This window comes from Corylus avellana, chromosome ca3, assembly GCF_901000735.1.
Source record: "Corylus avellana chromosome ca3, CavTom2PMs-1.0".
NCBI classification, from domain to species: Eukaryota; Viridiplantae; Streptophyta; class Magnoliopsida; order Fagales; family Betulaceae; genus Corylus; species Corylus avellana.
The window spans coordinates 21,552,278-21,562,475 of NC_081543.1; positions in this window are offsets into that span (position 1 = coordinate 21,552,278).

Here is a 10,198-nt window from a genome sequence, read left to right on the forward strand (position 1 = left end):
GCTTACCCTTGGAATGAGTAGAATTTTCTACTTCTTGTAAGGGTCAAAATGTTATCTTTCGACCATCCCAAAAGATGGTGTAGATGTTATCTCTTCCCGTCTGCTAGGCATCCACGTCAAACTACCAAGGTCTTCCCAGAATTAAGTGGCACACGTCCATCTTCACTACATCACACAAAATAGAATCCGAGTAATGCTTACCGATAAAAAATGTGAAATGACATCTCTCGGTTACTAGTGTCTCAATTCCCCGCTTGATCCATCCGATGTTGTATGGGGCTAGGTGCTTCTTAGTTTTCAAACCCAACTTTGAAACCATCCCCTTAGACACCAGCTTCTCCCTGCTACTACCATCAATAATCACATCACATGCCCTCTCGTTGATTGTGCAGCGAGTACAAGAAATCTTATGCCATTAAGATTGATCCTCTAGCCTCAGGTTCAAGAGTAAACGTTGAATTACTAAGGATTGGGAAAATGGGATTCCCTCATTAGCGTCAGCCAAATCCTCTTCCTCATACTCGGGTGTATCATCCTCTCCATTCTCGACTCCTTCTGGCTCAAGTTCGATCAAGTTTACCATTTACCTCCGAAGACATTGATGTGACCTATGTCCCAGTTGGTTGCATTTGAAACACTTGTCTGGACCAGGCTGTGCGAACGAATTGTTGGTTGGTTGTCTTGAAATGTTTGAACTATTGTTGGTTTATCTTCCCGTAGAAGTCACTTGTTGACTTGGTGTAACTGTTAGGACTAGAGGTTGCTTTCCTCGACCATGTGTCGGTCTCACTGAATCTCTTGAGTTTTGCTCCAAGGTTGGTGCTCTAGGCCTCTCAAGTTGCTTCTTTGCTGGGGTTGCCAAACTTACTGCCTAAGTCAAAGTAAATATAGGATGCATAGAAACCTTATCTTGTATTGCCACATGCAATCAACCAATAAACCTTGTAACTTGTTGTGCTTCTATCTCCATAAGATCATTCAGGGAGGATAGACGATAAAAATCATCAACATATGCCTAGATGGTTCAATCTCCTTGTTGACAGTTTTGGTATTGTTGGAACAGCCGTTGCTTAAAGTTTGGTGGTAAAAATCGTGCTTTGAGTAGCCACTTCATCTTCAACCATGAAGTTACAGTTCCCTTCCCATGTCGGGATCAAGAAATCTGTAATTGTTCCCACCAAGCAGAAGCTCCTCCTTTGAACTTGTATGCCACTAAATTTACCTTACGATCCTCGTGAATACTGATATAATCAAAGAACCTTTCTACCTCCATCACCCAATCAAAGAAATCTTCGATGTGAAGTTGCCCGTTGAATGATAGGAGATCAATCTTCATCCGGTATTCGCGGGATTCCTCCCTACCGTAATCCTGACATCTGGGTTGCTATCCGTAAGCATCCTGGTAGCAGGTGCCTTCATAGACATTCCCCATATGGCCAGTGCCAACTCACTCATAGCGTCTGAAGCCTGTGCCGCCACGACCGGCGCCCCTACGTCCTTCACCCCATTGATCTACTCCAACGTTCTGTCCGAACACTCCTTCAACGAAATCTTCATCGTTACTAATTTCATACACCAGTGGTCAGTATATGGGTGCAGGTCGTTGGTGAGGAATAGGCCTCACTTGGATCCCATCGTCATCATGCGCATCATTGTCCCTATGATTACGATTAGGACCTATGTGCATGTGCTCCATCAACTCCCGCATCTTGCGCATCTCCTATTGTATCATTTGCTGGATCTGCTAGAGATCTGGGAATTCGGCTCTAGAAGGAGCCTCCCTGTCACGAGCAACATTATTAAGGGGATTGTCACCATTGCTCTGATTGGTCATGATCAGGATAAAGCCTGCTTTGATACCAACTGTCGTAGCGGAAGACTAATGTAACTAATCAAATAGCATCGTTTTTGATTCTGCAAGGAGAAGCATCTTCGTCTTCTATCCAAAAGATAAAACAAGCATGCAGGCTAAAAGAAAGATAAAACTCCGCAGAGTATTTGAGAGAAAATTCTCTTATTTGATAATAATTCAATGAGAATTTTTACATAATAAGCTAGCCTATTTATAGAAGAGAAATCCTTATAATAAAGTAAACCTACTTCTAGTAGAGAAAGTAAATCTAATCCTAATAGGGAAAGTAAACATAATCCTAGTAGGGAAAGTAAACATAATTCTAATAGGGAAAGGATTATAAAATAAATAAATAAAAGCTTTTTTTTTTTCTTTAGTGGGAACCACGAACGCACGTCCGGCATCGCTTTCCGAGATGAATGTTATGGCATCCATTCCAATATTTTTGAGTGTCTTCTTCGGATTTGAAAAATCTAATATGTCCCTTTTATGATGGTGTTTCCAATTCTTTCCTATCCTTTAGGAATTATTCCTTAACTTTCACACTATAATTGATCTCATACTCATTATCCTAATCATTTCCATCTGGTTACCATATATTTACAAAAAGGGTTAAGGATAAGGATGAGCTAATTCTTCAGTACTGCAAGCATCAAACATTCGGTAGCTTTGTTGAATGGTCGGTACAACAGTAAAATCTTTAAAAAGTCCAAGGTCTTACACTTTACCAAATGAGAACCAACCCTCTCATCCGTAAATCATAATTAGAGTGTATTTAACCCTAATTTATTTTTGGGGTATTATAATAACATTAGTTTTTCTGCATTAAAATTTACAAGAGATTGATGTTGGGATTACACCTACACTTTTTAAAAAACAAAATTATTCTTTTAGTGTGTAATAACAAAGGCACCATCCAATATACTTGTGAAAATACATGTTTACTTATGCATATAATGGGAGCTCTTTTCATACTACATTGTGAGAGTTACTTACTAAGTCTTGGACTTACGCCGTATTTGCGGTTTATCATGTTATCTATGTTAAGAGTATTTTGTAAGAGAAAGAAGCCAAGGAGTCTATTCCGCAATACCATGTTATCTATGTTAGAGTAAACATTTTGGTTAGAAGTTCCAAGTCTATGATCGATGGTAATACCCGCATACTTTATGATTTTTAAATATTTCAAATCTGTCACTTTCACCTTCCGCTTATAATTAGCCTTAGTTAGTTAGACGAGCGATCCTTCAGTTAGTTACCAGTTAATTGAACTAAAGGAATTGCCAGTAACCCTACCAAAATGGTTCAGTCTAATTTTGGAGGCATTATGGCAAGAGTTTGTAGGCCATAACAAGAGATCAAGAATGAAAGTTTCTTATGTTCAATTTTTCAAAAGAATGAAGGATTTTTTTTCTTTTCTTTTTGAAAGAACAACGAGGATCATGTCTGCCCCCAAATCAAACGCATAAGCGATTTATATAAGGAAAATAAAAAGTTATGCTTAAAAATAAACCAACACAAAAATAAAGAACATTCACACAACCACAATACAAGATTTTGTTGACAAAGTGGAAAACCCTTTGAGCACCTCAAGGGAAAAACTACTACGGGGCATCCAAACCCAAGAAATCACTATATGAAGATTCATAGTTATAGACTAGACAATACTCACTCCCTGGAGGACCTCTAGACTTGTAAGAACAACAAGCATCCATCATGACCACCTTCATGCAGCTCATCTCCTTACCGACTCCTCGGTAGACTTCTTTGCGTTTGAGTGATGTGTATGGTGTGGTTTGAAAATAGAAAAAAAAAAAAAAAAAAAACCCCAAGTAGGCGAGAAAGCATGAAGCTTTTTAGGCAGCCTTTCTTGGTACACAAACGATGAAGGGTATCACTTCCAAGAGTGATAGTAGCAACCCTTTCTTCACCGGGAACGAGGAGCATAAATGGAAAACGGAGAGGTTCAAAAAGTTCTACAGAAATTAGATAGGTATTTATATATCAACAGCTTTACTTCTTTCCATCTTAACGGGGATGGGGGTGACGAAAAAGATGAGGAGACTATTGATGAGCCAAGTCTAGAGAACCCATTGGGAAAGTGCTTTGCTCAATTTGGATGTGACCTAGACCAAGACAAGTTACTTGAGCAAGCTGATGCCTTATTGGACTCGAGTCCTAAGATGCGAACTAAAAATGGGGAAACCACTGAGATATCATCATCTAAATCATCTTCATCAGCTAAGCCTCTCATTATGGATATCCATGAGGCGGAAAAAGAGGAGCAGGTTGAGCACATTGAGCCCCCGTCAACTCCAAATCTATCCAATGACAAGGAAGTGAGTACTGAAGCTCACTCCTTCATCAAAATCCCTCTTGAGACAATTCATGAACCCCAAGCTTCAGTTCTTCAATGTCTCAAAGAGCCGTCTCATGCTAAAATTCTCAAGGATCTATGCACATAAGGTCACAAATATAGGAACCACGTTCCTAAGAAGATCCTTCGAAGCAAGCAACTAGGCTACCTGAGACGGCTAAACATCCTTCTAGAGGGCTATCAAATTCTTAAGAAGAAAGGGTGTAAGGGATTGGTTGGACACCCAAATGATCGAGGAAAGTGCAGTATTCTTTCTTTCTTTTTATTTTCTGCACTTTATTTTTGATTTCTTTTCCTTTTTGTCATTTCATTTCTTGTCATTTCATTTTCTATCTGTAACAGCAATTAATCGTTTGATGTTTGTTTCTATAAGGAAATATTGCTGTTAGATTTTGACAAGTGTTTTGGTGTTCAAGTTTGGGGGACGCCCTCGCCTTTTGCACACTTCGGTTCCTCATCTCACGGTTGTTGTGCAAATATCTACCTAAATTAATAGGTAAATAATTATACGTTTTACCTACAAGTGCACAAGGTCAACATAGTAGTATATGGTGCAAGTACAGGATCATTCCCACGAGGATTGCTGAATTTTTATTTCAAAATAAATTCCTTAAGTAAAACAAAGATTAATTGTCTAAGTGATGATAATAAAAGGTAGGGCTTCGATATCCACCAATAATTATATTTAGCTAATATAACAATATGCCAATGCTTTAATCATGTTATCCATATCTAATGTTTGTCAACCTAAGGGCATGGCGTATACTCGTAAGACTATAAATTTTCATAAGCAACGAGTTAGGCATGGCGTATACTCTAACTCTTTTCTTTTCTAAGCAATTTAGCATGATGTATACTAAGTTGTTCCTTAGGAAAGCATATGTTCTATGGAAATCGACAAACACATGAGGCCGAGGGCATGGCGTATACTCCTGGTTCCCCATGTTGATTAACCCAAGAATCGCGGTATGGATTCTTTTGTTACTTCTATTAAACCCAGGACTCGGTCATCCAAATTGATTTAATTAACTAGTCCATACCACATGCATATGTTGATCAGGTACACACATATGAGGAATTCATGCAAGTAGGTGTTAATTAAGTTAAATAGCACAACAAGATCATTACAAGGGTGCCAATATTGAAATATTAACTAAACATAACTAGGGCTTCAATCTAGCCCTACTAATTAAATTAGCTACACATAAAATTGATGTTAAACATCTTCATAAAGAAAAGAAAAGAAAGGAAAAGAATAAACCAAAGACTTGAACTTGAAGAGCTCCTATTCTTCTCCTTACAAAGTATATCTATTCTAGAGGATTAAGGGTCTATTTATAGGCTTTAAAAGTCCGTGACAAAGTAGTAAACCTAGGGATTTCGTAGGGTTTCAAAACCTATTACAATTGGGAGTTAGAAAACCCTAATATGGAAAGAGAGACATTCTGGCCGCCACTTGATGTGTCTCATGCGTGCTGGTGCGATCGATTGCAACCTGTGTGCGAGCGATTGCAGGTTTGCGATCGATCATTTTTTTGTCCTACGCTCGATCGCTCCTGGCCTGATTTGTGTTTGATCTTCTCGGGTATTGCGCTCGATCGCAGGTACCCTGATTTCGATCGCAGTGTCAAAGAGCTCCCAATTTTCCCATCTTCTCTCTTTGAGCCCAAATCATCTAGATTTACTTCATTTTCTTCCAAAAGCCTACAAAAGTATGAAAAACACAAAAACGAATTAAAATGACCTAATTAATCAAAACCAAAGGATTAGAACATGCAAGTTAAGGGCTGAAAATATGAATATTTTAGCACTTATCAACGGTATTATATCTCTTGCCACATTGGGACAATGTGTCATTTAAGTTTGGTGGTGTGGACAAACACATTGTCTATTTGTTTGTTTGTGTCTTTTTGTTTGTTTGTGTTATTTGTTTGTTTTTATATCAAAAAATAATAATAATAAAATTTTGCTATGTTGTTGTTAAGCATGAGTTAGCTGTAGCTGTGGTTTGATTTTCATTGTCTTGTTTAACATTTTGAACACACCATCATGTCATTTGGAATCTATTTGGGTCATTTTACTTGTTTTTGGGCTAGAGAGACTTCATTTGTTTGAGTTGATTGTCACGAGCACATTAGCATATAGTTTGTGAGGTATAAAATTTGAACTGAATCATGTGTATCTTTAGATTTGTTGGATGATTCGTTAATGAATAAACTTGGCATGAAAATAAAAAAATAAAATAAAATCATCATTTCGAGTCTTTACTGAGTAACCGGACCTCTTGCCTCATTAAGCATTGAGTGTTTGCGTAGAAAGGTGTGAAACTCAAGATTGGTTGATTGTACGGCTAGTTTGGCTTTGTAGCCTTTTTTACTTGAGTCATTAAGCCCTTAGGGATGTTTTACATCTAGTGCACTAAAACCATCTGGTTTGGGAGTCATTAGCCTAACACTCATTACATGGGTCAATTAGAAAGCTTAAAGGAGTTAAGCATGGCACAGCTAAAAAAAGAAAAAAGCATATCTTGCCTTGGTTGTTTCATTTGATAGCGATTCCAACGAATTTTGAGGTATTTATCTTAAGAATAAATTGAAGCCTCATGGCTGTATGATAATTTCACTTTGCACCTATCTGAGCATTTGTTGTCTCAACCGTCCATTTATGTGTTCTTTGATTCTGGGTTTCCCAAGGATTGTGATGATAGTGTTCATCTTGTTAAGCTTGCTTATGAATGAGATCCATGGTTTGTGTGAAACTTTATTCTTTTCAATGACATAGCACTTACAATGTTTATGGGTATCATTCCTGTTAAACCCTCACGAGACTTCACTCGTCCACTAGGGATGCTTAGGGGTTTAAAAGGCATGTTGCATATGCTAAATGCAATCGTCTCTCCCACAAGAGCGGACTTATGTTTCTTGCTTTCATTTTGTTTTTCATTTTGTTTTGCTAAGGGACTAGCAAAATGTAAGTTTGGGGGTATTTGATGAGTGCCAAATATTGCATATTTGGATCCCTTAATTTGTATTTGCTAAACTTTTAGCTTTATTATTTTATGATGTTTTGGTTAGTTTTGGTGTTTTAATGTTTTGTAGGTCGCTAAGGAAAAACAATGCCTTTAAAGGGAAAATCCATTAATTTTGGGGCTTAAGACACTTCAGGGAGCATTGGTAGCAAATTTGGATCGACTGATGCTTCGCACCCAACGAGTCACACTAAAAAGGCAATATCTAGAGTTGTAGTGCTTGAATTGAAGCGATCTTGGTGTCATTGGAAAGCTAACTCAAAGATCTACAAAGTCATGGCTCACAAGAGTAGGCTAATTCTGACTGGTAGTGCGCTTGAGCGCATGTTTAGTGCAATCGAGCGCACTCGCGCCCTGCACAGCAGGAGACATGTTGCACGAGTGCGATCAATCGTACCTAGAGTGCGATCAAGCGCACTCGCGCCCTACGCTGCAGGAGACATGTTGCACGAGTGTGATCGAGCGCACTCAGCTGGCCTGGCAGCACTAAAACCCTAAAATTAGCTTATAAATACCAATTTTTTTTTTTATTGTAAATGTACGGAGGCGCGCTAGAGGCACCGTTCTTTGTCGTTTTCGTGTTTTCTGGGCATTTTGTCACTTGGAATTCGAATTCTTTTGTAAGTATTTGATTTTAATGAAGTTAATTTAGTTTCTTTATGATCTTTTTTGTCATGAGAGGCTAAATCTTCAACTAAGGTTGAAGATGAAGCCTCGTCATTGATAAACATTCATGTTCTTGTCGTTTTATGTATACAATGTGATTTTTAATTAAATTGTTGTTCAAAGTCAATTCAATTGTTTGATTAATTTCATTTGATTGAATGTTGTTCTTTTATTCATGCTAAATTTTATATTCGTTGTGTTTCATCTCGGGGTACATCGAATGATTGGGTTGAGACTAATATCCATTGTGATCTACGGATACAGTGGATGATTTGATCTCAATTAAATGATTTGATCTCAATTCATCGAATGATTTAATGTGCGTGCATGTTGTTTGATTTGGTGGGGCGGATTCGGATAACCTTAGTACTTTTCCCATTAATTATTTTCAAATCATTTAGTTTAGTTTATGCCTTTTGCATGACAGAAATACACAATTTGGAACTAGGTTAAGATAAAATTAGTTTAAACTAGAAAATTGATTTTTGCAAACACGTTTCCCTGTGGATTCGACCTCACACTTGCACACACACTTTACTGCACACGACTAGTGCACTTGCGAGTACAATTAAATTTGTACTTCACCAGCCTAGCAAAATACTACTAGACTTTGATTGATGTAATATGCTAATGTACCTATTCTTTGAAAACAATTACAAAATCATTACAAGCATAGCATTAAAACATAAAGTGGGAGACACCTCCAACACTATTATCTAATAACCTATTGTTGGGGATAAAATCCACCATGGGTCCCACTATCTCTCAACAACCCTTAATTATCTCATAAGGTCCTACATTATCTCATAAGGTCCTACCTTATCTCAACTACCTCATATTATGTCCCCACTATTTCAAATGATTCTTCAATCATCTGAAAGGAGAAGATCAAGGAAGCAGTTACATAGAAAAACCCTATAAAAGGGAACTAAAGACATCGGTAAGAGGATCTTTTCTATATACAATGCTAGCTCTGGCTTCAATTTGACCCCATATACGACTGCTAACTTAAGTATCAGAGGGTCTATGGGGCCTTCCCCGTAGACCCCTTTGACGCTCTTATTATTTTGTAGGAGCCCAAAGATTGATAATCATAGACGCCTCAAAGAACGTGAAGATCACACCAGTCAAAAACTATTGAGGGAAAAATGTGCATCAATAGTTTGGTGCCGTTTGTGGGAACAACTATGTTCTTGCAAAAATCAAAATCCGTTATGGTGGTGATCAAGCATTTGGGCGATATATCAACCAGCCTATACAGATCTATAGTCATGGATCCTACATCCACACTATTGTGATCTGCGTACACCACATCGGTGTTTGCTTTCGTCAGATCCGCAAGGATCTGTTCGCGCACATCTCAAATCTGTGCTCAATTCAAACAAACACGAATTAGCGTCCACAGTGGGACACCCCTGGAAATTGGCGTATACCCAGATAAGTTCACATTTCTTTTTTTCCATTCCTGCTAAATTCATGAAAGTGGGGAATAATGTTTTTGCTGTTATTGCATCATGAACAACTGCATGACACGGAATTGCGTAAGTCTTGGCCTACTTTGATTATTTATGATTTTTCGATTATTTTATAATTGTTAACTTTTTGCAAATTCAAAAATCATAAAAATATATGTGAAAACGGCCATATCACGTGGGACTCTTACCAGAAATAAGAAAGGTGTCTATTGTTCCACAATTTCATTCTTTCAAGGGAAAGTGACGTGGTCCCTCCCAACAAGAAGAAAGCCATGTGTGAATTTAAAAAAAAAAAAAAAAAAAAAAAAAACTGCAGCAAAGAAAAGAAAAACAATTAAATTCTCTTAAATTGTGTGCATTCGCACACAAGATTATGCGAATGCCAGGTGTTAGGGGACACCTTTTGTGTTTCCTCACCACATTGTTTGTAAATTACAATCATGCCATTATTTTTTGTCTTCTCTAAGCTTGGAAAGAAAGTCTTGAATAAACCATATATGTAGGTTGCTCAAAAGCAAGAGAAGATGCGACTTTGGCCATGCAGGTCCTCTCACCTGGCCACGTCCCCCCAAGTGAGAGTTCTCCAAAACAGACTCTCCGAGAATAGGGGTACATACTTCTCCCTCGGCCGCGTCGCCGGGCCTCGCTTTCCAAGGGCGCAACAGAGCTAGCTGCCGACCCATTCTCGGTCTTACCTTCAGTTTCTCTGCGAACCTCCAACTCACAGCCCCATAGTGAGCACCTGTCCACGCGAGCAACATGTACGGTATTCGCAGGCGAAAGTAGCAAGCCCTCCACCG